Genomic DNA, 26,008 nt, shown 5'->3' with positions numbered 1-26,008 from the left:
CCTTCTTCAAAAGAGACCATTGAAGAAGATTAGAATTCCAAAATGAGCTACGAAAAATGAACAAGTCTTCCTACATCAAGATTACAAACACACAAACACACACTCATGCACACACACCCTCATGAACACACACACACTCAGGAACATATAAAAGACCTATCTTATACTGGGAGAAAAGACAACAATACAGACCACTGATGTGGGACTCAAATATTTGAGTGACTCATGGGGTTCAACGTATAATTAAGAATAGAATAAAAATGATCGATCAAAATGTGTGAAAAGAAGAGGACCAAAGAGGGCATAGATCTTAACTAGCAGTAGTGCAAGAGATATTTAAAATCCTTTCCCCAGTGCAAAGTAAAGCTAAATCAAAGTAAAACTATATGCCCACCAGTACAGCTATGGAGGAGGGGAGGAGACTGACAGAGCTAAGTTCCTTTCTTTGTGTTTCTTCTGAAACTCAAGGAGTACAAACTAGCCTCTAACTCAGGTGATGCTCCTGTCTGGGGGTAAGATGCATAAACCACATGTCTGACTGTAAAATTACCTTATGAAGCTAAACATGTGTTTGCCTTATAATCCAGGACCCTGACTCTTATTTAGCTAAGGGAAAAGATACTGTGTCTATAAAACTACTTACACACAAGTGTTCAGGTTAGTTCCAAACTAGAAGCTCAAATGTCAGCAATAAAACGCACTGCTGTTCTAAACAGTCCTAAAGGAATAAATAAAACGGCATTCTGTATGCAAGAAATTACATGGGAAAGTAACATACTGCATGTCTTGGCTTCTCTTACTGTTTCTGCGATAAAATATTTTGACAAAATCAGCTTAGTTGGAAATAGGTTTATTTCAGCTCACAGTTCACAGTTGCAGTTCCTCATGGCTGGTCATATTTGCACCTGCAATTACAAAAATTTTTAAAAATTATTTTAAAAATTAAAAAAACAAAGAAACAGATGAATGCATGCTTCCTGTTTTTCTGCTCCCCCTTTCCACATACAGTACAAGATCCCATGCCTAAGAAATGCTCCCACCAAAAATGAGCCAGGCTTCCCACATCGGTTGATATGATCAAGATCACTCACACATACACACACACACACACTTGCGCTCACACACATGCACACAAGCATATGCCAGCTAGCCTGGTCTACATAGTAAGGTTCCAGCCACAAGAGAAACCCTGTCTCAAAAAGTGTGAGGTACAAAAGGATGACATACCACGCTGTCCTCACCTCCATATACATACACATGCTTATGCACATAGACACACCCAAGTGCACATATATACACATGCACACATAGAAATAATTTTGAGAAATGGGTAGAGGACTGGTAGGTAAACTGAGGGCCCAACAAAACAGTATTGGGGAGGAAAGAAACTGTGAGGGCTGAAAAACCATCAGCTAAATCTTTGGACTTCAGAGGAAGCCAACCCCAGGGTGAAAAAACAAAACAGAAATCTGGAGTTTGCACAAGCTAAATTGAGGAAGACCCTTCTTACAGACCCAGAATGAAAGGCCTAAGATAGAGAACTGCCAAGCACCCAAAGCTGACTGTGAACTACTAGGGTAAACTAAATGGAATATTTGCAGTCTATATAGTCTAGTCTATATATCCTTGCAAAAAACAGAATTACGGGGTCACCAAAAGGGGGAAGAGTAATTTTTACTGGGAAGAGACTTACTAGAATCTGCCTTAAAAAGAACTTAAAATTAGTACCATTTCTACTTTGAGGTGTACATAGCAAGGATAAGAAAGGCATCTATTTCTTACAAGTAATATAATTACAGGTGAAACAAAGAAAGAGAGAAGGAAAAGAAGGAAAGAGAGAGAAGAAAGAAAGAAAGAAAGAAAGAAAGAAAGAAAGAAAGAAAGAAAGAAAGAAGAGAAGAGAAGAGAAGAGAAAAGAAAAGAAAAGAAAAGAAAAGAAAAGAAAAGAAAAGAAAAGAAAAGAAAAAAAAGAAAAGAAATCCTTCCTATGTGGAACACACATCCAAAGGCTATGAAATCAATGTGTGGAAGAGTCATCTGTACTCCATGCTCACAGCAGCTCTATGTCCAACAACTAGGTTATGGAATCAAGCTAAAAGATGAGTGGATTAATGCTTCTTTGAGGGTGACTGAGAACTGCACTAGTCAATGGTAAAATACATCTTTAACGACTTAAGCCAGGCAGGGTGGTGGTGATGCATGCCATTAATCCCAGCATTCAGAAGACAGAGGCAGGCAAATCTCAGTGAGTTCGAGGCCAACCTGGTCTACAGAGAGAGTTCTGGGATAGCCAGGGTTACACACAGAAACCCTGTCTCAAAAAAACCAAAAAAACAAAAAACAGTGGGGAGAGGGAGAGGGAGAGAGATGGATTTAAGCCAGGTAGTACACAACTTTAGTCCCAGTACTTGGTACATGGATCGCTGTGAGTTCAAGACCAGCCTGGTCTACAGATCAAGGTAGCATATGTCTAAATGGAATAGCCTTCCACCTTTAAAGAGAACACTGAGGATTTTGTTAAGTGTATAGGCTGGGCACAAAGAAGCAAGTACTACATGACCTCACCTACATGCACAACATGAGAAATCAGACTCATGGGAGAAAAAGGATTATAACCAGGGTATAGGACTGAAGATCTATGGATTAAAGGTTACAGGATTTTAGTTATATAGCACCAGATAACAATAAAAGAAAATCATTAAAAGAGGACTGGGGCTGTAGTTCAGCTAGTAGAGACCAGCTTTGCATGCTTGCAAGCATGAAGAAGCCCTGGCTTTCATCCTCAGCATCGTGTAATCCAAGCATGGCATTGTACACCTGTTGCATGTAATAAATAAAAAATCATCCACGCTATCGCCGGCTTGGCACCGGCCGGCTGTCTCCGTCTGTTCCCAGCCCAGCACACAGCCCGAGACCATCTGTCTCCCTTAGCCAAAGCCTCTCCCGAGCTCTGATAGCTCTCTTGGTCCCCACAGGCAGCTGTGGGTGTGCTCTCGCCAGCCTTCACGCCACTCAATGCCTTTCCCCTGGAGCTCCTTGCCCAATCTTCTCGTCCCAAAGCCTGGCTGAATTCTGCCTCTGCTAAGTTCTTTCCCTTTAGCCCACCTGAGTCGCCACCAAATGAAAAACACCAGGCAACCCTTGTTTAGAATCAACAGATAACACAGTCGCTGGGCACGGAATCTATCATCCTAAATTTATCAACTATTCAATGTTAGAAATCTTCCTGATGGACTCTGCCACCAGACCTAACAATCCACGGCCTACATCCTGTCCACCTTGCTCCCACCGTCCAAAAGTAGGTGCCTGTCTCCTGCCTTCCCTCTTCTTCTCTCGGACCGAAGGCCCGCCTCCTCCTCACCTCCTCCTCACCCAGTATTTGGTTTCTTGTCGTCTTTATTAATTAGGAGAAAATTCTGCTACACACACCTATAAACGCAGTCCTTAGGAAGCGAAGGCAGGAGGATCAGAAGTTCATGGTTGTCTTTGTCTACATAGTGAGTTCAAGGCCAGTCTGGAATACATGAGACCCTCTCAAACAAATAATAAAAGTATTAATAAGTTTTGGGTTGGAGAGATGGCTCAGCGCTTAAGAGCACTGACTGCTCTTCCAGAGGTCCTGAGTTCAATTCCCAGCAACCATATGGTGCTCACAACCATCTGTAACGGGGATCCAATGCCCTCTTCTGGTGTGTCTGAAGACAGCAACAATGTATTCACATACATGAAATAAATAAATCAATCTTAAAAAAAAAGATAATAAGTTTTAAGCTCTCTCACTATAAAGCAATGGCAAGTCTGGGGAAGACAAGGTATATAAAATAGCTTGGGGTAGCCATTCCACAGGATGTGTGTATATCATGTTTCACCCAACATATACAATTTCAAGTGTCGATTATACAAACAGAACAATGGAAATCAAAATGGATCCCTACTACTCTAACCCGGATTTAAATTATCCCAGTAACAAACTTTTTAAAAAGCATCATCCATAATATCAAATTAACAATTTACACATACCTCCTAAATCAAGATGCTGAAGGAAGTACCTCACACCCATAACAGTCCTGCAAGAAAACATAGTCTCAATATTTAAATGATGGAGTAATTAGCAAACCAAAATTGAAGTACATAAAAAAGTTTAGACTTAAAAAAACATCATTTACAATGAGAACAAGTCTGCGATTCCAGAGTAAATGAGATTCACAACACTAAACTAACACTCAATATCCAAACAACTTCTGGGTTGCTTGTTTTACTGCTCTTTCATCACCAAAACACTAAATAGATTTGAGTGTGCACTGTCCATTGAGTACTGGGTTGAGTTTCCTGAGGACACATAACGGCTCTGCGGTAATCCAGGAGAATGTCACTGTCCCTAGGTAAGATACGCCGAGGGATTCGAGACAATCACAAATCTAATTTACCTGTTCAATGAAATAAATAAGCATGCATACATCATGCAAGGAAGGAGCAGAGAGCTATACTGTACTATTCTTTCGGCTTCTTACTTAGAAAGATTTCCAGACCACAGAATCCCTCCGGTCAGATGTGCACATCTAATTAGGATGCTCCTTAATTCAGGCTGTTCAGAATTTCCCAGAGGCCCCGGGACAAATGCAGACATAATTCCCAACGGAGTTGTGTTCAGTGTTGCCCGCCAGATCTTACTGAATTGTTTCTTACACATCCCCCGCACCCCATATTGTTGCATCCAAGTAGGAACCCCCAGGGTGGCACTGTTTGGAGCCAGAGCCCTTGAGAAGCTCAGGATGGGATTGGAGTCTTAGGAAGGGACACCACAGAGCCAGCTTGCTCCCACCTGGCCCCCTCCCCTTCCTTTTCCAACCAAAACCCACTGCATGCAAACCAGGGGGACCTCTGGGGTCACACTTGCTGCACTCCCAGCCGGCAAGACTGTCACAAATTATGTTGCTGTTTAAGGCTCCCCGTCAGAGCTGACAGACAAGCCTGGGACATAAGAGGCTGCTAAGTGTAGAAGAAAGAACTTCCGAAAGCCTTTCCACTGGTCATCTAGTTGAAGCCTGCACTACACTCCTCCACAAAACCATTAGGATGACAGAAGCATGATGGTAGAGGGCAGGAATGGACACTACGTAGGCAATGAGTCACCCAGACGATGTGTCTGGTGCGTCCACATGTGTCGCGTTCACTAACTGAAGCTGGGCAGAAAAGGACTTCACACTCATGGTTGAATTAATCACGCCACAGGGTAGGCAGGGTAAGAAACTTTGCCAGTTTGACTTTGTCTGAACATTTTTTTAGGGAATTTTAGTTGTTATTCTAGGGTTTTATTAACTGCCTGTACATAACCTACCAGGTACTCTGTACTATTGTATTGCTCTTGGTGAGCATTCCAGTATCTGTTCTGCTCCTCAGAGGACATTTTTTCAGGGAGAAGAAATATGAAATGTGTGTGTATGTGTGTTGTGTATGTGTATATGAGTGGATGGTTTTGTGTGTCTGTGTGTATATGTGTGGGTTGTGTGTGTATCTGTGTTTGTGTGTGTGTGTATGCATACCTGTGTGTGTGTGGTGTTTGTGCATGTGTGTCTGTGTCTATGTGTGTGTCCATGTGTTTATGTGTGTGTGTGGCTGTGTGTGTGACTGTGGTATTTGTGTCTGTGTGTATATATGTGTGTGTGTGTCCTGTGTGTGTATATGTGTGTGTGTGTGTCTGTGCATGTGTGTGAGTGTGTGTGCTTGTGTTGCAGTGCTTATATGTATGTGTGTGAGAGTGGTGTTTGTGTCTGTGTGTGTGCATATGTGTGTGTGTATGGGTCTGTGGTATTTTTGGCTGTATGTGTGTCCTGTACATGTGCCTGTAAGTATATGTGTGTATGTGTATCTGTGTGTGAGTGTGTGGTGTTTGTGTATATCTGTGTGTATGTCCATGTATGTGAGTGTGGTGTGTGTGTGTGTGTGTGTGTGTGTGTGTGTGTGTGTGTGAGTGAGGGCTGCAGCATGTGTGTGGAGGTGAAAGGACAACTTTCAGGAGTTCTCCTCTTCCACTATGCCTGGTTTGTCAGGCTCAGTGACTTGCATTTCACACTCTGAGTTAGCTTACCAGCTCCTACCTGATTTTTTGAGACGTGGTCTATGCTGGCCAGCCAGCAAGCACCTCACCATGTACAGACATGGACCACTGTATCTGCCTTTTTATATGGGAGGTGGGAGTCTGAACTCAGGTTTTCACACTAGCATGACATGCACTTTATACACAGAGCTCTCTCTCCTGCCCTCCAGCATCCCTTTGATTGACCGAATGGCCATATAGTAAAAGTAGATAGAGAAATCCTAACGTCTACTTGATTCCTTGACTGACTACACATGTCACATGTTTGGGAGGCATGGAGAACATTGAGACTTCCTGTGAGCAGTACTTAGAGACACACTCCAAGTTGGTTTTTGCTGTCTTGTAATTGTGAGGAGATTGATAGATTCGTTTCCTTTTTCGTTGTGGCATGCCATCATAGCCGCTGTGCTAGATAGTGGGAGTTAATACAATTCCACAAAGAAATGAGATTCTCTTGCTGTATGGTTCAAGTAGTTCTTATTCCTTTATGAGGACAGCTAGAAAGGTAAGATCTGACTAGACATTGGTGCTACTCCAACAGGGCATTACAAGATCAAGTAACCATGGAATCATAGATTTAATATGGAAAAACACCTGTTCCCTAGCCAGTAACATAGCATCCCTAGTTTGTACACAAGGCAATCAAGTCTGTGGAGCCGATTAATAAGAAATAGAAGAGGAGAGGAGAAGGTGGCTGGAGAAGAGATGATCCCGTCTTTCTGGATGGCTTCTCGCTCACCATCCTGCCTCTGCCTCCTGAGGCATGGGATCACCATGCCTGGCTGTCCAAATGGCTCTGAGTGTGTGCGTGCGTGCGTGTGTGCGTGCATGCATGCATGTATAGGTAAGCTCATATACCTTGACATGCATGTAGCAGTCAGGGGGCAAGGTTTTGGAGTTGTTTCTTTCCTTCTACCTTATGTAGGCTATTGCCAAGAGTATGCAGCAAGAACCTGTACCTGCTGAGCTCTCGTTTGCCCCCACCTTATCTTCCTGAGACAGGATCTCTCAATGGCCTGAAACTCATGGATTAGGTCTGACTCTGCCTTTTTTGATGCTGGAATTATAAGCATGTGCCACCAAACCCTGAGTTTTACATGACTATTAAGGACCAAGCTCAGCACACAGCAGCACACAGCAACCCTTTTCTGAGTGGAGATACCTCTCCAGCCATCAAAGAGGGCTTCTAAAGTACACGTGCCAAAACCAAACCTGGTCATGATTATAATATTTGAAAATTATTATTTGATAAAAGGCTTATGTTCAGATAGACAAAGAACACCTAAAACTTAACAATCCAATTTTAAAATGGACAAAAACACCCAGTTGTGGTAGCACAACTTTAATCACAGCACACAAGGAGGTGGAGGCAGGCAGGTGTCTGTGATTTCAAGGCCAGCCTGGTCTACAGAGAGTGTTCTGGGATAGCCAGGGATATACAAAAAACAAAAAAATAAAACAAACAAACAAATAAAAACTGCCTGAATACAAAAGAAAACAAAAAACAAACAGAGAACTGGACAAAACTCTAAGTAGACAGAACACACCAAAGGAGATCCGAAGATGGGGCATAAGCATCTGAAAAGATGATCAGTATCATTTGTCTTTATGGCAACACATTTTCAAAACAACTATTAACTTAAACTATTCACTTATTAGGATGGCTAAAATCCAAAATTCTGACAAGACCAAATGTTGCCGAGGCTTCAGAGCAAGAACCTGTCATTGCAGGTGGGCCTGCACAATGATACAACCATGAGCTAGAAGCCACCTTGTCAGCACACTGCAAAGTTAATCTTGCCTCCCTGTCCAGCAATCATGTTCCTTGGTATTTATATGGTTGCTAAGAAACACACACACACTCACACACACACAAATACACATGAATGTTTATAGATTTCACCAAAAACCTGGGAGCAACCACTGTTATTGTGTATATAAATGTATAACTAAACTGTCTTGAAAGACTGGGTAGAGCAGGGTTCTGTTCGTGTATTTGAAAAGGGGAAACATTACATAGGGGAGACGCAGGCAATGACTGACTACATGAACATGAGATTCACTCGTGTTTAGGACATCTGTATGATGATGTCATGATGGATACATAGCTGTGTACAATAGACAGGACCAGAGCACAAACAGGAAAGTCTTTAATGGATCCAAGTCTTAGAAATCAACCAGGAGGTCATGGGATCCCAGAATGAGAGGCTGACAAAAGAACCCAACCAAACTAGTGATAAATGGCACAAAGCTATCAAGCCGGGGGAAGGAAAATGGAAAAACAAAACCAAACAAAACTGTGCTGACCTAAGGGAGCTGGGAAATGACTAAGGACAAAAGGAGCTGTGCTTGAAACGGCCCCCACAGTCTGGCTGATAAAGTTCTTTCCCACAGTGCATCAGTGGGGAGTTCTGAAAGCATAGACCATGCCCACCAGGAGCAGGGCTGGGGGCAAGGCTTTCTCATGGCTGGGAAGGGAAGTTATAGATAAGCAAGAAAGAGGGACAGCAACATACCATGCAGTGTTAAACTAGACAGGCTTGAATCTGTTGTTTGACTTAGTGCAGACCCTCATGGGCTTATAGATAATTATAGCGATGTGTGCACGCATACATTTTCTTGCTCTGTTTGCTACCATGACCTCCATGCAATAACATCAGAGTAGCAACCAGGCGGGTGCATGTTAGACAGCTGGCAGGCAAGGTAGGTGCTCAAAAACAAACCAAGAATGGTGCTCTGAGAAAGGGACACAGAAGCCAAGTAAAAAGCTCTCCAAATGACCAAACCTAGAATAATTTGTGCAGCAAAATAATTCACGTAGAATTGGACAAGAACGAAAGTAAACGATAAACAACAATTTTTATCAGTGCAAGTTTAGGCTGATATAAATAATCAAGGAAGGAGAATCCTGAGTTATTCTCTGTGCTCTCCAAGAGGTTGAGCAGACCCTCCTTCCCCCATCTCTGAGTAGCATGAGCTACTCCTGGGGCCTTCCTACCAAAATGCAGTGTGGAAACAGAGAACAGGAATGTAGCTCTGTGCAGAAGACCCACAAGCCCCGCCTCACACAGGAGATAGACATCACCAGGGAGGGGTAAGGGATGTTTCCAGCACATCCGCTCTACCTTCACTTCTGTGGTCTTCTTCCCTGACCATGAAGAAACCCTCAGAAAGCCCAAAGTGAGTGGTTTTATGTAACTTAATTAACCATTACTTATTAACTATCAAAGTCATTAAAAAAGGAGAATATGAGACTGTCAACAGCCAAGACATCCCTAAGGAGTCATCACTAAATACCACAGGGATCCTTGATGGAATCCTGGAACAGAGGAAGGACAGTGGGACAAGACAAATGGAATTCAAATAAATATGGGGTTCTGGTAATATTAATGTATCATGTCCAGCTCTTTAATTACAACATCTGGACTTAGCAATATGAGGCCGTCAGAGGGGGGTGGGATGCTATTCATACAGGTAACTCTTGCAGTAACTTGGTAAGCTTACAGTAAATCTAAGGTATTCTAGCAAAAAAAGTATGTTAAGTACACACATATGCACATTTGCACACATGCATACATGTATGTGCACAGCACACGCACACACACACACACACACACCTGCCTGGGCTTTACCTGAAGAGGTCTGGATTCAGCCTATGGGAATACCACCATTCACAGAGACTGTCAGGGATACCACACAATAGACAAAATCTGTCATTAAAAGAATTTCTCTCATTTATCCTTGTAAAGTTTCTAACTTTGCCATTCCGCATGGACTGATGTGTATTTACAGAGATCTAACTTCTTTAGAGAGCCTTCAAAGTCCTGAAAATGCAAACTCTGTAAACAATGGGCCATAGGCCTTTGGTAACTCACAAAATCAACATAGTAGGTCACGGCCAACATTGTCTAATGCAAATGAAAGAATCAAATGGTCTTCTCTTGTCTAAAATATGTGTATCGGAATACTATCAACATACTAAAGGGTGGAAGGGGCTTATTTTGTGTATATTTTGTGTATGCATGGATCATAGATAATGCTATAAAGTACATCTCTCTTATTTTTTAGACTTTTTTAATATAATATATTCTGAGTATGATTTCTCCTACCCCTAGAATACAATCTTAAGGTAGGTTAAAGCTGGAAGAACTAGGAAGCTACCGTAATCAGTTATGGCCCTGGCCTTAAGGAGCAGCAGCTTAGCATGGGGAGAAAAAAGGCAAGTAAATCTATAGTATAATGAGCTGGGAGGGACTTACACACACACACACATACACACACACACACACACACACACAAACACACACACACATACACACACACAAACACACACACACACACACACACACACACACCAAACTTATACCAAAAAATTAAAAACAAAATGAAACAACCCCCCAAATACTACATTTATCCAGCCAGGAAATATCATATAGATTATTTATTATGTCACTCTACTATATGCCCAAAGGAATTCAAGACATGCATCTAGCTCAATTTCTGCACAAATTCCCCTAGAGGCATCCTAACAAATTTCTGATAGTATTTTTAATGAAATCCTTATTCATGAGCTACTGATAAATTCAACTCTCTCCGAGTCCCTGGTTTACTCAAATTTCCTTCACTGTTGTTTCAAGTTAAAAAATGAATGTATCTGGGCACTTCTGATCACTCTCACGTGAACAGAGGCAAGTGTGTGCCCCATATGGGTTTAATGCTTTTAATAGAACAATTTCCTTCGAAGGGTCAAGAGAGTTGGGGCTGGGGATGTAGCCAGAATGTTTGGGGCCCAGTACCTGCCAAATAACTAAGGAAATTACCCCTGAAGATGAACTCTGCCCATTGAAGATCCCCAGGGTGAGTTAGTTCACTTGGCCTTCTCAATGAAAATTAAGTGCATTAGTAAAACCCACTTTTAATAAGACTCAGTTGTATCACAAGATCCTTAAGTCATTAGCAATGTAGAGATTCAAAATAAGAAAGGCAGGAGAGGACCTTCTTTTGTTTCTGTAGGCTCTGTGAAAAAATGGTAAGGAGAAAGAGAAAGCAGGACAGGCATAGGGGACAGACAGACAGTGAGTCCAAGTCGGGGCAGTGAGAGAAAGAGGCAAAATGACTCAAAAGTGGGTAATTGAACAAAAACAACCAGGGTGACAACTGACCCTAACCCTTTCCAATCCCCAGACCAACTGGAGAGCCTAGCTAAAAGCCACAGCCCGGCCACAATTCTGAGATTGTGCAGCCTCTGGACTTAATGCAAATATCAAAGTGTTCCTCTCCAGGAACAAGGTAGGACCATTTAAGACAATCCCTGCACTGGGAAACTGACACTTTCCTCGGCCAAGGAAAGTTTAATCACTTCATCTAAGACTCTCCATTTCTTCAGTCTTGCACAGGTTCACATGTAACCTGGCCCTCATGAAAGGGTTCTGCTGGTACCCTCTTAAATCACCTCCGAGTGGCATTTATTTTTGATATGAGAACAAACAGACAGCAAACAGGGTATTAAACGGGAAACAAGAGAAGCAAGAAACATAAAGACATCAAGACTCCAAAATGCACAGGGTGGTCCCTTGGAAGCTGCAGCATACCAAAGAATTCAAGGACAGCTCAGGACTCTCTTCATTGCTTTCTCTTATTATAATCTGACGCGATAACTGAAGCAAAATTCCTCTGTGAAGTTAATTATTTAACTACATACAGTTACTATATAAGCCATTAACTTTTCAAACATTTGTTTCTTTTGAGTTCTCTAAAGTCAACTTCTACCCCTAACAGCAGTAAAAAGTGTCCCAGGAGCATTAGAAAGGTTAGGATGAAATACATTGTATTGTTTATCTTTTAAGTCAGCTCTCTTCAATATCTTGGTGGAAATGGCCAGTCTTAATTGTGGCAGTTCCAGGGATGAGCACATTTGTCAAAGCTGGGCAATGAGAGTTTGCTTGTATTTTCTGACCGTTTCTAAGCTAACTCAATATTCCTGTGGGGGTGGGGAGGAGGCACTTTTAAGTGCGAGGCAGGGGGTGGGGGGAGAGGGAAGAAAGCGCTTTAGCCTTTTAAAGATGGAAAGAAGAATTTAAAAGATTCTTTAAAATTCATTACTGTGACTTAACTTACGGGCATTACTGTAACATATGCTGTGTCTTCCCTACAATAAGAAGCCTTAAAGAGAACATTGGCTGTGGTCGGCATACCTGACTACAAAGGAACTGAAGACACTCTGGATAAACCATCCTTACTCTGACAGGCAGTTGTCAGTTAGTTCTTTAACAGTCCTATGCTGGGCTGCTGAGGGTATGGAAAATGCCAAGTACCCAAAGCAAGTTGAGCCTATACAAACCCTACTCAAGATTTATTTTTTTTATTAGTTAGGGGGTGGGGGAGGGGCAGCATACCAAGGTACATACATGCAAATCAGGACAACTTTGTGACACCTGCTCTTTCCTGCCACCTCTAATTATATAGGTTCCAGGGAACCAACTCAAGTCACAGGCACCTTATCCTCATTTTGCCAACAAAATTGTACTACATGCATAATGGGCAACAATGGTACCACGCATTTTTCGCCTTTTAAAATAAAACAAAACAATACAACAACAACAAAAGCTTGTTTTGGTAGTTTATGACAGAGCCAGGCATGGTGACACAGGCCTCTAATTTTAGAACTTTGGAGATTGAGGCAAGTTCAAGGCCAGCCTGGGCTATGATGTGAGAGTTCTCAAGGCGAGTTGTGGAGAGCCAAACATAGTAGTACATGCATGGAATTCCAGTACTGGGTACTGGGTACTAGGTAGAGGGAGGAGAATCAGAAGTTCAAACCATCCTTAAATACACAGCGAGTGCAAAGCCAGTCTGGGTACACAGCAAACAGGTTGATATTTAAAATAATAAAGTTGGGTGGGGCTGGAGCGATGTCTCAGAAATTGAGAACATACATTGCTCTTCCTGAGACGTAAGCTTGGTATTATTAAGCAGCTCCTAAATACCCGTGACTGTAACTTCAGGGATTCAGACACCCTCTCCTGGCCTCCACAGGGACCTGCCCACACACAGTCATACACCTATGCACACAATTTAACTTTTATTGTTTTGTACATAATTTAGTAAGCGAAAATAAAAATTTAAATATAAGGTAATCCTATCATTATCCAATTAGAAATATGCTTGTTTTTTTTTTTAAATCTCCCTGTATTTATATAAAAGATCTAGAATAGACATGGTCTTGATTCTAGGCTCAGTCTGAACATCTTCCTATATCTTTATTTATAAACGTATTATTGCACTATGTTTAAGGAACTTCCTGTGGCTGCTACTCACACAGCTAGTGTAATAGTCCGCCATCTAGATGTCTCACGACAAGAGGACTATTCTCCAATTTTGAAACTTCCTTTTATTATCAACCATTTTTAAATTTACAAGGAACACAAAGAACATCTTTACAAATAAGCCTTTTCATAAGAGATCGATAAACATAACATGTAGCCAAATCACATCTCCGTAAGACCAAACACCCCTGAGTGCAGGCATGGAGGCACAGATGGAAAGATGGTGGCTCGTGATGGGGGACTAATTTCCTTAATCTATACATCAGTAGGAAAGCAAACAAACTCAATAAGTGAACAAAGACTACAAACAGAAACAGTTAGAGAGTGCTCTTAAGTCTACTGAAAGACATCCCTCACCACAACGCAATGCAAATAAAAACTAGGTGGAGGGTTTTATTTTCACTTATTAGATTGGCAGAGATACAAAGATTTGCACATGCATGTGCGCACACACACATACACACTCACAGAGTGTTGTCAAAGGTTTGGAGAAAGGCTGGTAAAAGGCACCTTGCTGGTGTGAGTATACATTGCCATGACCTTCAGACAGTGAGGAAAACCCTATCATAATCCCACTTTAAGAATATATCCCTCAGGCCAGGCGTGATAGCACACGCCTTTAATCCTAACATTTGGGAGGCAGAGACAGGCAGATTTCTGAATTCGAGGCCAGCCTGGTCTATAGAGTAAGTTCCAGGACAGCCAGGGCTACAGAGAAACCCTGTCTCGAAAAACAAAACAAAACAAAACAAAACAAAAGAATATATCCCCCAGGGTCAGACAAATGATCAATAAGAGTGCTCGCTCCTCTTACAAAGGACTTATGTTCAATTCCCAAATACATGGCAGCTTACAACTGTCTGTAATACCAGTTGCAAAGTATCTACTGCCCTCTTCTGGCACCCTCAGGTCATTGCATGCACATGGTGCACATACATACATGCAGGCAAACACTCATAAATTAAATCCTTTGTTTGTTTGTTTCTCTTTTTGTGAGGCATGGTTTCTCTGTGTAGCCCTGGCTGTCCTGGAACTTACTCTGTAGACCAGGTTGGCCTTGAACTCAGAGAGCTACCTGGGTACCCTACCACCACCTGGCTTTAACCTTTAAGAATATATTCTATCATTGACTAGTATAGCTCTCAAGTCATACTTAGAGACGGATAAATCAGAATGGCTATCAACAACAAATCTGATGGCCAATGCTAGAATGGAGACAGAGGAACTCTCATAACTGTTGATGGAGGTGAAGAGTAACATGGCCATTGTGGAAATCAGTTTGGAGATTTCTCAAAAAAAAAAAAAAAAGTTAAATGACCTGTCTATTTCACTCTTGGGCATATGCCCAGAGAACACCATACCCTACTAAGGAGATATTTGTATTCCCGGTTAGTAACTGTTCTATTAACTGTAGAGAGGAAATGTAGCCAACCTAGCTGTCTATCAACAGATGAGTGGATCATGAAAATTCAGCTGTATTTAAAATTTTAAATTCCATTTTAAAATTATTCAGCTCTAATAAAAAATGAAATCACAAAATTTGCAGGAAATGGGATGGTCTTAGAATGTAGAGTGTTAAATGACATCACATAATCTCATAACGAAGCTACACATTCCCCCTCAGATAGATGTGTGTACAGTATAACAAGAAAGACTAGATAGAAGGAAAACTGAGTGCAGGTAATGGACACTTGGGCCATAAAAGAGAATATAATGCTAATGGTTTTTCTGTTTTAATTCTGACATAGAATTTTCAATTTTTGGTGGTAGATAAATGCACAAAAAAATATGGTAGATAGGGAAAAATCCTATGTGCAAAATCCAATGTGTAGCTCAATAACTTCAGAATGGCTTTTCTAACTATATACAAAGCCCACTGAGATGTACAGCTTTGGGCCTGGTTAATTGTGATGTGTTTATGTTTTTATAATCATATTAAATAATATTTTAATAAGAATTTTTAATAAGATTTTAATTAAGTAAAAAAAATGGAGGTACATGAATTTTAAATAACATGTCTGTGGCCACATGCTTAGAAAATACAAAACCATATTCCAATATGGTTACAGTGGTCTTAACGATGGGTTTTGTCCTTTTGCCAACCAGTGTCTGGAGAGGAGATGCGTGAGATAGTGGGTTCTGTAGGAAGGCAGGGCTGAGCTAAGAAAGGGTGTCTCTGAGGCTGGAAGAGAGGAAAGAGCCAGGACGAGTGTGAGGAACAGACAAGTGGCAACTGTGGACAGATGAGTGGTAATAGGGGGTGGGTAGGAGAGGGCAGAGAGGTGGTGGGTGTTAGGGAGTGAGAGGGGGGCATGACATGGGACATGACATACATCCATGGCCACACCAGCAGCAGTTGTCTTGGTTTGGGTATGGGTTTTTAATGAGGTAAGATAGCAGGCCTTGTCCCTGGGAGCAAGAGAGTCTTGCTCCCTGTTCCCAATGTTTGTGTGTCTGCCAAGCATAGGACACAATCAAGGCCCACAGACATACTCAACATCCTAATTCTGGAACAAGCACATCTTTTATTGAAATGTGAAAACAAATCTCTCAACCAATTATCTTGATTGAAATCAAATAACTTAAATGCATCTATGATGCATTGCCACCAAGAGGTCCTTAGTACCAGAGATGAGGGCTGGCCCAGCTTCCCTCCCAGAATCCCTCAGGGTGTATTTATATTTATATTTATATTTATATTTATATTTTCTATGCCTCTATCGTGTCCTCTGAAGATGAGGACAGTACTCATGTTTTCATTCTTTTACATTTATTCATTTATTTGTTTACATCCTAAATGCTCCCTCCCTTACACAGTCTTTCCCTTCATCCCCCCACCGTTCTCCTCTGAGATGGTGCCCTCCCCCCCTGTATCCCCCCACCCCTGGCACATCAAGTCTCTACAGGATTAGATGCATTCTCTCCCACAGTGGCCAGACAAGGCACTACAGTTTGGGGAACAGATTCCACAGACAGGCAACAGCTTTAGGTCCCCCACTCCAATTGTTGGGGGAACTACATAGAGACTGAGCTGCATGTCTGCTACATATGTGCTGGGGGGCCTTGGTCCAGTCTGTGTGTGTGTGTTCTTTCTTTGCTCGGTAGCTCAGCCTCTGAGAGCCCCCAAGGATCCAGGTTAGTTGACTGTTGGTTTTTCTGTGGAGTCCCTGCCCTCTTCAGGGCCATCAATCCTTCCCACCAACTTTTCCATAAGAGTTCTAGCCTTTGTCCAGTGTTTAGCTATGGGTATTCATGTCTTCATTTGAAGTTAATTTTACTTCTATATTTATGTCCCCACAATTAGATTGCAACCTTTGTGTGTGTGTGTGTGTGTGTGTGTGTGTGTGTGTGTGTGTGTGTGGTTTTTCCAGACAGGGTTTCTCTGTGTAGCCCTGGCTGTCCTGGAACTCACTTTGTAGACCAGGCTGGCCTCGAACTCAGAAATCTGCCTGCCTCTGCCTCCCGAGTGCTGGGATAGATTGCAACTTTACCCTATATCCTATTGCCTTTTCTCATCCATCTTCCTGACACAAGGATCATGTAGACACCTAGAACCTCTTCCACTCCACCCATGATTTGACTCAGTTTCAATGTCATGATTATATATTATTAAATGAGTATGGTGTGCTATAGGTCCCCCAAAAGGTTTAAGTGAACCTCTTGTAGTCTGCCATTACATCAATTGAAGTTCCCTCTACCCAGATGACATTAGGTTATATCAAGCTAAAAAAAAAAAAAAAAAAAAAAAAAAAAAGAAAGAAAAGAAAAGAAAAAAGAAAAACAAGAAAACACAAACAATAACACACACAAACACACACACACACACACACACACACACATTTTGCTAGCATCTTTGAGGAACACAAAAGATACCAGCCCTTGACATCATACCATAATTTATCATGGAACTGTTTGACAACTGTGCAAAATACCATCTGATCATTTTTTTCCCAATGTCTCCTCTCTTGATGTCCTTCTCTGACCTCCACAGATGTGCATGGATCAGCACTTACATACATACACACACACACACACACACACACACACACACCACAACACACACTATGATCAGATCATGTCTTTAGCAATTTCCCAACAAGTCCAGTCCAGGTGCTAGGGTTCTAGGAAGGCCACTAGGTACAAATGGCATTACCTCCACACCTCATAGGGTCACAGAATTGAATGTAGAGGACAGGTTACAAAAACTTGCCAGTGGTTAAAGATTTCTGAACATGTAATGACCAACAAATAAATTCAAATTCAAACATGTAATGAATCCAGTTGTGCAGTGTGATTCACTAAAGCCTTGGCTAGGAACACAGTGAGCACTTTAGAGTATACCTGCCCTTGTGCCACATAACACCAACCCATGCCACCTGAGACACTCAATTCAAATGCAAGACTACATACAAATGCATACAAATATAGTTGTATACTATAAACTGCAATGACTTTACTGTACAAACAAAGTTTTCTGCTCATGTGGAAATAAAGTGGTTTTGTTACAGAGAGCAAATACTTAATATTTTTCTACCATCATTGCTTGATGGGTAAGTATCAAATTAGTATATCTTTAGATTATATTGCATTAAAATAACTAATTTACATTTTTTTGCTTGGGTTGCCCATTTGAGTTTCATTTTAAAACATCATTCAGTGAATTCTGGCTTGAGATTAGGGCAGACTTTCCAAGAATTTCGGAAATGATTCTAAGCATGCTTTTGGTGTGCTTTCTACTCTCTACTTAGGCAAAGCAGCATTCATAGTGTGGATTATTGTGTTAGCTTGAAGGATAATGACCTCCATAGGCTTATATATTTCAATACATGGTTCCCAGTTTGTGGAACTGTTTGGGAAGGATTGGGTGGTGTGGCCATGTTGGCATGAGCTTTAAAGTTCATTCTCAATCTCTCTCTCTCTCCCTCCCTCCCTCCCTCCCTCCCTCCCTCCCTCCCTCCCTCCCTCCCTCAGGTTTTTGGATCAAGATATAAGCTCTCAACTAATACTTCAGTGCCATGCCTACCTGCCTGCAGCTCTCTGCCATGATAGTCATGGACTCTAACCTCTGAAACTGTAAGCCTCCAACAAACTCTTTCTCCCACATGTCGCCTTGGTCATCATGGCTCATCACAGCAATAGAAAAGGAACAATGGCAATTATTAAATCAAAATCAACTTTGAAAAACATTTGAATATATTCTATATCCTGTAGTAGTAAATATTCAGCCAAGTTTAATTCCTTTATGCAAAAACAAATAAGTGAGTCCATCTCATTAATACACATTTTTGTCTTTACTAAATGGTAAAATTATGTATGCCAAAGAAATGTTTTAAAATAAATTTGTATATGATTACCAGTAAATGTTTGGTTTACTGATATACCTAGGATACTAGATAAATTTCTCAGACAAAAAGGGGCTGTTGTCTGGGAGTGGTGGTGCACACCTTTAATTCCCTCATTTACTCAGAAAGCACAGACACGTAGATCCCTATGAGTTCAGGGTTAGCCTGGCCTACATAGCAAGTTCCAGGCAAGCCAGGGATACATCTTCAGGTCCTGTCTCCAAAAGGGTAGAGGGGATTTGTGGAGAGTAAGTTTAATAAGTCCACACCACCTCCCTCCCTCTTCAGGTTTCTTCTCGCTTCCCATAGGCCAAAGTTGCCAAGATCATAGACTCAGGTAATTGATTGCAGTTGCAATTACTGTAATTACAGTCAGATCTCAACCCAAGTTTAGGCTGAGCCAGTGACTGCTTGATTATCTCTGATATATATTTAAAAAAAAAAAAAAAAGGAGGGAGGGAGGGAGGGAGGGACGGAGGGAGGGAGGGAGGGACGGAGGGAGGGAGGGAGGGAGGGAAAAAGAACCTCCAAATTCACACTCTTACAATGAAACTAAAAGAAGAAGAAGAAGAAGAAAAAGGTGCCATTGCCAAAATAGCATGAAAAATAAATTTATTTACACTAAATTTTCTCCTGTGAGCGATGGGATACAACAAGGGAGAGTTTATCATAACTTATTAAATCAAAACCATGAAAATCTACCATGTGGTCGACAAGCATAGGCAACGGCTGGCAGTGTCAAGGAGCCCAGAGAGGGAAGACTTGAATGGTAAATCAATCCATGCCTTCTTAGAGCTGTGCAAAGGAGAAGCCATCTTGGCTTCCAATGGGCATACCCTGCTGCTCGCTGATAGGCGGGGCCCCTCAGTCTCCCAGAACTTTACCCAGTACCCCTGAAGGCCCGAAGACCCTTGCTCAGTCTCCCAGAAGCAGCTCTCCACCCTTACTTGCTTTCAATGCCTAATGTGGCCAAACTGGCTCGATTCAGGCCTGGCAGGCATCTCCATCTTTCTGATACAAATTGATGTTCTGAAAATGGGATATGCCCATATTGTATGAGTGCATCTGAGCCCATGGGTCCACCAAAGGTCTGTTACAAACTGGGGAGATCTTCTTGTGTCAGTTGAGGCCTCTTAACAAAGGGTCAGAGTCCTCTTGGCACTACTCCCCTCAGCTTCCTTCCCTCGGGACCCTGTGGTTTCCTGCTCTGCAATGTCCCTTTCCTAAACTAAGCAACTACTGCTTATGTTCTGATAAGTACTTCTTGGGTAGCCATTGTTAAGATCAGCAATGGTATGGAGTTTGTTTTGGAAGACTCTCCAAAAGGAAATAAAGAGCTCTAGGTGGGGGAGGAGACCCAAGCTGAAACAGGAATCCAATTACATTTCCCCAACAGCTCAATCACTCCAGAAGGTAACCTTACTCTGTTACTCTGTTACCGGCATGCCAGCACTTTGAGCATGACTTGCCACCTGAGGTCAGCTGTGGGGTTTCCCAGGTGTGTCATTAAGTAAGCCTTTGCAATGTTTCTAACTTTGTAGCATTGGACCTTTCAGGCATCTGAGTTAGGGGTATTTAATGTACAGATTTCACATCCTTTACTTAACCCTAACTGGAACTTCTCATGATTACCAAACGTATTAACTGGATAGCTGCCTCTTGCCACAGCGCCTCTCTGACTCTTCCAACACTAGCTGTAAATTTGTGGGAACTTTGTTATTGGCTGATAAACTCTACCATGAATAGCTTCCCATCCCTGAAGCTGCCCAACAAGGAAACCTGCATTATAATTGGGGACTCTGGGACCAGGGTCTTGAGGAGACTACTAGCTACTAGTACTGTGATTCCTCCTCTTCCACCACCTCCTCTTCTTCCTCCTCCTCCTTCTCTTCTTCTTCCTCCTCCTCTTCCTCCTCTTCCTCTTCTTCTTCCTCTTCCTTCTCTTCCTCTTCTTTCTCCTCCTCTTCCTCCTCCTCTTCCTCTTCTTCCTCCTTCTCTTCCTCTTCTTCCTCTTCCTCTTCTTCCTTCTCTTCCTCTTCTTCCTCCTCTTCTTCCTCCTCCTCTTCCTCCTCTTCTTCCTCTTCCTTCTCCTCCTCCTCTTCTTCCTCCTCCTCCTCCTCTTCCTCCTCTTCTTCCTCCTCCTTCTCCTTCTCCTCCTCCTCTTTTCAAATTTATTTACATCCACCTGTAACTCCACCTCCAAGAATCTGATGCCTTCCTCTGAAGTCTTTAGCAGCCTGCATACACTCATACACAGATACACATAATTTTTAAAAATAATAAAATCTTGAAAAACATAAATATAAAAATGGTTTATAGGTATTGAGGATGCACTTTACAAGACAGACAGACAGGCAGGCAGGCAGGCAGGCAGGCAGACAGACAAAACTAACAGGCAGGAACCAACACCTCTCAAACAGGAACTACTCTCAGGACCATCTTCATTCACACTTTTGCATATTCTTGCTTTTCAACAAAGAGATTTTTGTCAATACTTTTCCATCCTAAATCAAATTTGACCCACATTCATGAGTCTTGTAAAGATTCATGGTCCTCTCTTGCACCTCTCCAGGGACCACACTTAATAAAAGGAGATGTCCAAGAAAATATGACTTTTGACCTCAGGACCACTGGCCACAAAGGAAAAATGCTAAGCTGCTGAGCAGGAAACAGCCCTTCTTAATACTATTCCAGCGTATTACTGGGAAGCAGGAGGAAGAGTTCCCCCTTCTGTGTAAGACTTCCTTTACAGCTTTTTCAGTATCTCCTCCTTAGAAGGAATTACCTTCACTCCCATGCTCCTAGAAGGAAAAATGGCAGTTTTCAAAAGCACCCCCAATGAGATGCGGTAAGGTAGCAGATGCCAGTGTGAACTGCAACAGACAACCAAGATTTATAACTTTCACTGCTTTCAACTCCAGGGCAAGCCTCCAACGCCTGGGTAGATTCAGCCACAACAGAGAGACAAGCACACAGGACTGAACTGGAAAAAAAGACATGTGCCTTCATTTCAGTTGTGATCCATAGCACCAGGCTTTATTTCCAATAGGACCCAACAGGGGTGTCTTCCTCTACACAGAGCTGGGCAGCTCACAGATCTCGCCCCACCCCCACCCCAGGAACCCGCCCTCAGCCTTGGCCCAGATAGCTATCACCAGAACACCAGCTTTTCACAGATCATTGTATCACCCCCACGTCGCCGGGGAGCTGAGACATCTGACTAGAGACTTGCCCTAGGTCACACAAAGCAGTCAGTCAGTTGTTTAACTCAGGACTAATTGGCCCATGTATAAACCACCGCTTTATACTGTCTCTTCATACATGTTCTGAACTAACTTCTGAGACTGAAGAGCTTCATATGTCTAGTAAAGAAGGTTTAGGAGGACAATCATCCCAAAGACAAGCTGGCAGTGAAATTCAATTCCTTCACTTCTAAGCCCCGCCCCAGCGCATTTATATTCAGTATTGTCTAAATCCCCCTCCAACCCCTGCACGCATGCGCTTTTCTGTATCCCCTTTAGATTCTTCTTGTTGTGTTACTTATGTGCTCATTTCCTCAATTGCTACATTAATCTTCTCTACTTAACACAAAAACAAAATTACTAAAGCAATTTTAAGTGTGTGAAAATAATGTATCTAAATATTATTTTTTAAACACATATTACCTATGTGTAGGTGTGTGCCTATGTGAATGTATGCGTAGACATCGGTGTAGGATCTGGGAGACCAGAAGAAGTCACCCTGAAGCTTGAGCAATCGTTAAAGCTGATCTGGACACTGGGAACTAAAACTGGGTCCTCTGGAAGAGCGACAATCACCCTTGAGTGTGGAGCCCTCTCCCCAGTCCCTTGTTTAAATAATATTTTAAAGTGCATCTTAATGGTAAGAGTGAAGAAGACATTTTGGATCTTGGAAAGAAAAGAAAAGAGAAAAAAAAAAAGAAGCAAACAAAGAAAAGCTCCTTCGTTGGGGTTAATTTTTGATACATCATCATCATTTATGAAACCAAAAGTCATTTCCATTTAGATGATCCACATATGATTACACTTGAATTTTATCAGATGGGGAGGGAGAGGACACTGAAAGAAAAACTTAAACTTTATGTGTAGCTTCTATAGAAGAGCCTATTTCCTCAGTATGCCCGTTGCTGTGGATACCTGCTGCACCACGGGTAGAGCCCAGGAAGCTGCTCCCCTCTCAGAGCCTCGGAGCAGCTTGTTCTTTGTGTAGCTCTGCCGTCATCACAGGCGGTTTACTGTTATTTTGTGGCCAGCATCCACTTTAGGCTCTCCACTAGCTCCAGAGAGCTAAAGAGGAAAAGAGCTTCACCATTGTATTTGTCTTCACCATTGTATTGGATTCCGAGAAGGCTGGGTACAGGAAGGTCCTCCGCACAGGTGCATCGAATGACCCACCAGAAATTCACATTTAACTGGAAAACATGTGGTTTTCAGACAGACTGGGGTTACCACAGGGCAGGGCACTTAGGCGATGGTGGGCTCTGGATTTGGCTAAAGTAAAAGAAAGCCCTCGGATCTTGAGAATAGGGAACATTCGCGTTGCATTTTTTTATACTGTCCTTCGCAGCGCTTTTTTACATCCTGGTGAAATGGTTTTCTTTCTTTTTTTTTTTTTTTTAAAGATTTATTTATTTATTATATGCAAGTACACTGTAGCTGTCTTCAGACACCCCAGAAGAGGGCAGATGACTCCCCAAACCCTTAAAGGTCTGGTTACTTGCAAACCAGCCTTCCTCTTCTTCCCCTGGTAATGGCAAGGGCAACTCGCCACACAACTCTCATTTGGCTCAAAGCGTTAAGTGTGTGTGCCAAGCCAGTTTATTCTTATTCTGACCCCCGCCCCACTTCACACACTTCCCCCCATCCCATACTATTTCACTCCCAAAACAGATTCTTAGGGACCACATCACAGATGAGAAAGCAAGTGTGCTTAAAGTATGTTCAAGGTCACACTTCATGCAACCCTGATCTGTTTGTTCAGAAAAGCCCATGGAGGCTTTTAGCAACGAGCATGTGTGTGGCGTGGGCCCAAGGGTCGTCCTAAAACAAACTCACTCTGGTGGTGCCAGTATTTACTCTGCTGGATACACAGGAATCAGTTCTTGGTACTTTCCCTCAACTAGGCCAAGCAGATACTCAATACAATGACATGGAAAGAAACAGCCACAGTCGTGACTTCAGTTTTGTTGTTCAACGGAGGTGGCTCCTGCTGCCCCCACCTTTGCACACTGGGTTAACGAAACTGACACCCAGGGAATACTTTGCCATGCCACAGTCCCTACACTGAAGTAACCTGCACAGAAGCCACAGGACCCTGCGCTCGCCCCCATCGCTCTCCCTTTTCTTCCGAAGTGTGCAGAGGGAACTTCCAAGAAGGCCCTCAGCCACGTTCTTCCCATCAGCTCAGTCCCTTAGAGGACCCACAACGCTGGGACTTGGAGGTTCTCACTCTTGGAGTAGGGGGAGGGTGAGGATCAGAAGGTATCAGGATGCGGTGCCCTAACCTGGGCGCGCGCAGCAGTGGTAGAGGGGACTCCGGCAGTAAGTGGGTCCCCTGCTGGCTCCCGTGTCACCCGCCCCTCCCCGCGCCGGGGACCCGGAGAAAAGGGGGTTGTGAGGTGCACACAAAGGCGGCGGTGCCCGCGCGCGCCCAGTGATGGCTCTGCGCGCGACACGTGGCACCTGCGGCCCGGCGCAGCCAACTGAGCGCAGGCCAGAACGAGGTCGTTCCCTTGTCGCCGCAGAGTCCCCACACTTACTAAACTTCCCGCGCTGAGGGAACGCGGGGCACCTTGCTTGGACCCCAAAGAGGGGCGGGCGCAGAGCAGCCTTGCTCGCCCAGGCCCTCTAGGACCTGCTCTCTATAATTCTCATCCGGGCTGGGGGGAACTTAGCTCACCTTTAGGGGTTAGGCCATCTGGGTGCAGATACTTCCATGGTCCTTATTTGTGTACAACCTTTGGCCGCTTAACTTTACCGCTTTCTGCGGAAGTGGGGAGGTCGTGATACCTGCCCATGAGCGGATCCATGTGCTCTGGGATCTGGAGCTTAAAAGCTGGGAAGAAAATCTTCCAGACAAATTTAAGGTTCTGGGCTGTCCAAGGCTTCCGAATAAGGAAGCCCAGCCCTCAATAGTCATTAGCTTCAGGCACCAACACCCTGCCCTAGTCTTCATTTAAACTGGTTGCAAGAATTAAGCCTGTGAGAAGCCTTGCTAAAATGCCTGGCACACTCGCCAGGTGGTCTGTTTTCTGGGCTCCATAGCAGGCCAGGTGTTTAAAATGCAGTGTGTTTCATTGAAATGAAACACACGCACAGCCGAATGAGTCAGAGCTCCCACGCAGCTTCCTCCGGGGTCTGGCAGAACTCAGTTGCCACATTACAAGTACCTGGTTTTACCTGGGTCCCAGCTCACCCAGAGCAATATGTTAAAAAAAAAAAAAAAAAGACTTTGTTGAGGGCAAGGGCAAGAAAAGGAAAGAAGAAGAAATTCCCCCAGAAAGAACAAAGGACCTCTGAGATACCTGTTTCTGAACTCTCACTGCAAAATTTCCCCAGCCTTCAACAACAAAGAAAAGCACTGTCTGGTAGGTGAAACCCGGGGCTGCTCAGATGCGTCAGGCTATGTATTTGCTCGCTCCGTTAGCCTAGTGCCTTGCCTTTCGCCATGAGTTACTCATTCTGCAACAGTTCATATGAATGGCTTTACAATCCATCCCCAAAGATTTAGAAACAGAGGTAACCGACCTAAAAGAGAGGGAGGAGCCCTCTTAGTGCAAGGTAAGGCACTTCCAAGACATAGGTGCCTCTCTTTGCTGTAGTGTCTCCCCAGTGACGAATGCTCTAATCTTGTCTAAATTCGAACCCATAACCAGGGTTTCAATCTAGTTTTTCGTTGATCGTCGTCCACCCCCACCCCCACCCCACATTGCTTCTCTTTTCTGCTTCATAACAAGAAAAGAAAAAACTACTAAAACCAAAACTAACTTGAGTGGTGGCATTCCCGTAATCCCAGCAGTCAAGAAGCAGAGGCAGGTGGACTTCTATGTGTTTGAAACATGCCTGGTCTACAAGGCACATTACAGGCTGGCCAAATCTACAGTGAGACCCTTTCTCAAAAAGACACTAACTCATTGATGCCTTGCAAAAGGAAAAGTGGGGGTGAGGAAGAGGAGGGACATCACATTTTGATAGTCACCTTCTTAAATAATTCTCTTTAGCAAG

General features: G+C 43.0%; 1 long non-coding RNA gene across 1 annotated transcript; it reads right to left on the bottom strand.

The window, feature by feature from the left end:
* Positions 1-834: 834 nt before the first annotated feature.
* Positions 835-25,009, bottom strand: Gm40602 (predicted gene, 40602). Its single transcript, NR_168593.1, has 3 exons — positions 24,684-25,009; positions 4,021-4,067; positions 835-905 (listed from the first exon to the last, which is right to left on the bottom strand). It is a non-coding gene; the product is annotated as a predicted gene, 40602 (long non-coding RNA).
* Positions 25,010-26,008: the final 999 nt, after the last annotated feature.

Source organism: Mus musculus, chromosome 10, assembly GCF_000001635.26.
Source record: "Mus musculus strain C57BL/6J chromosome 10, GRCm38.p6 C57BL/6J".
In the NCBI taxonomy this organism is placed as follows: Eukaryota; Metazoa; Chordata; class Mammalia; order Rodentia; family Muridae; genus Mus; species Mus musculus.
This window is presented reverse-complemented; position numbering and strand designations above follow the sequence as displayed.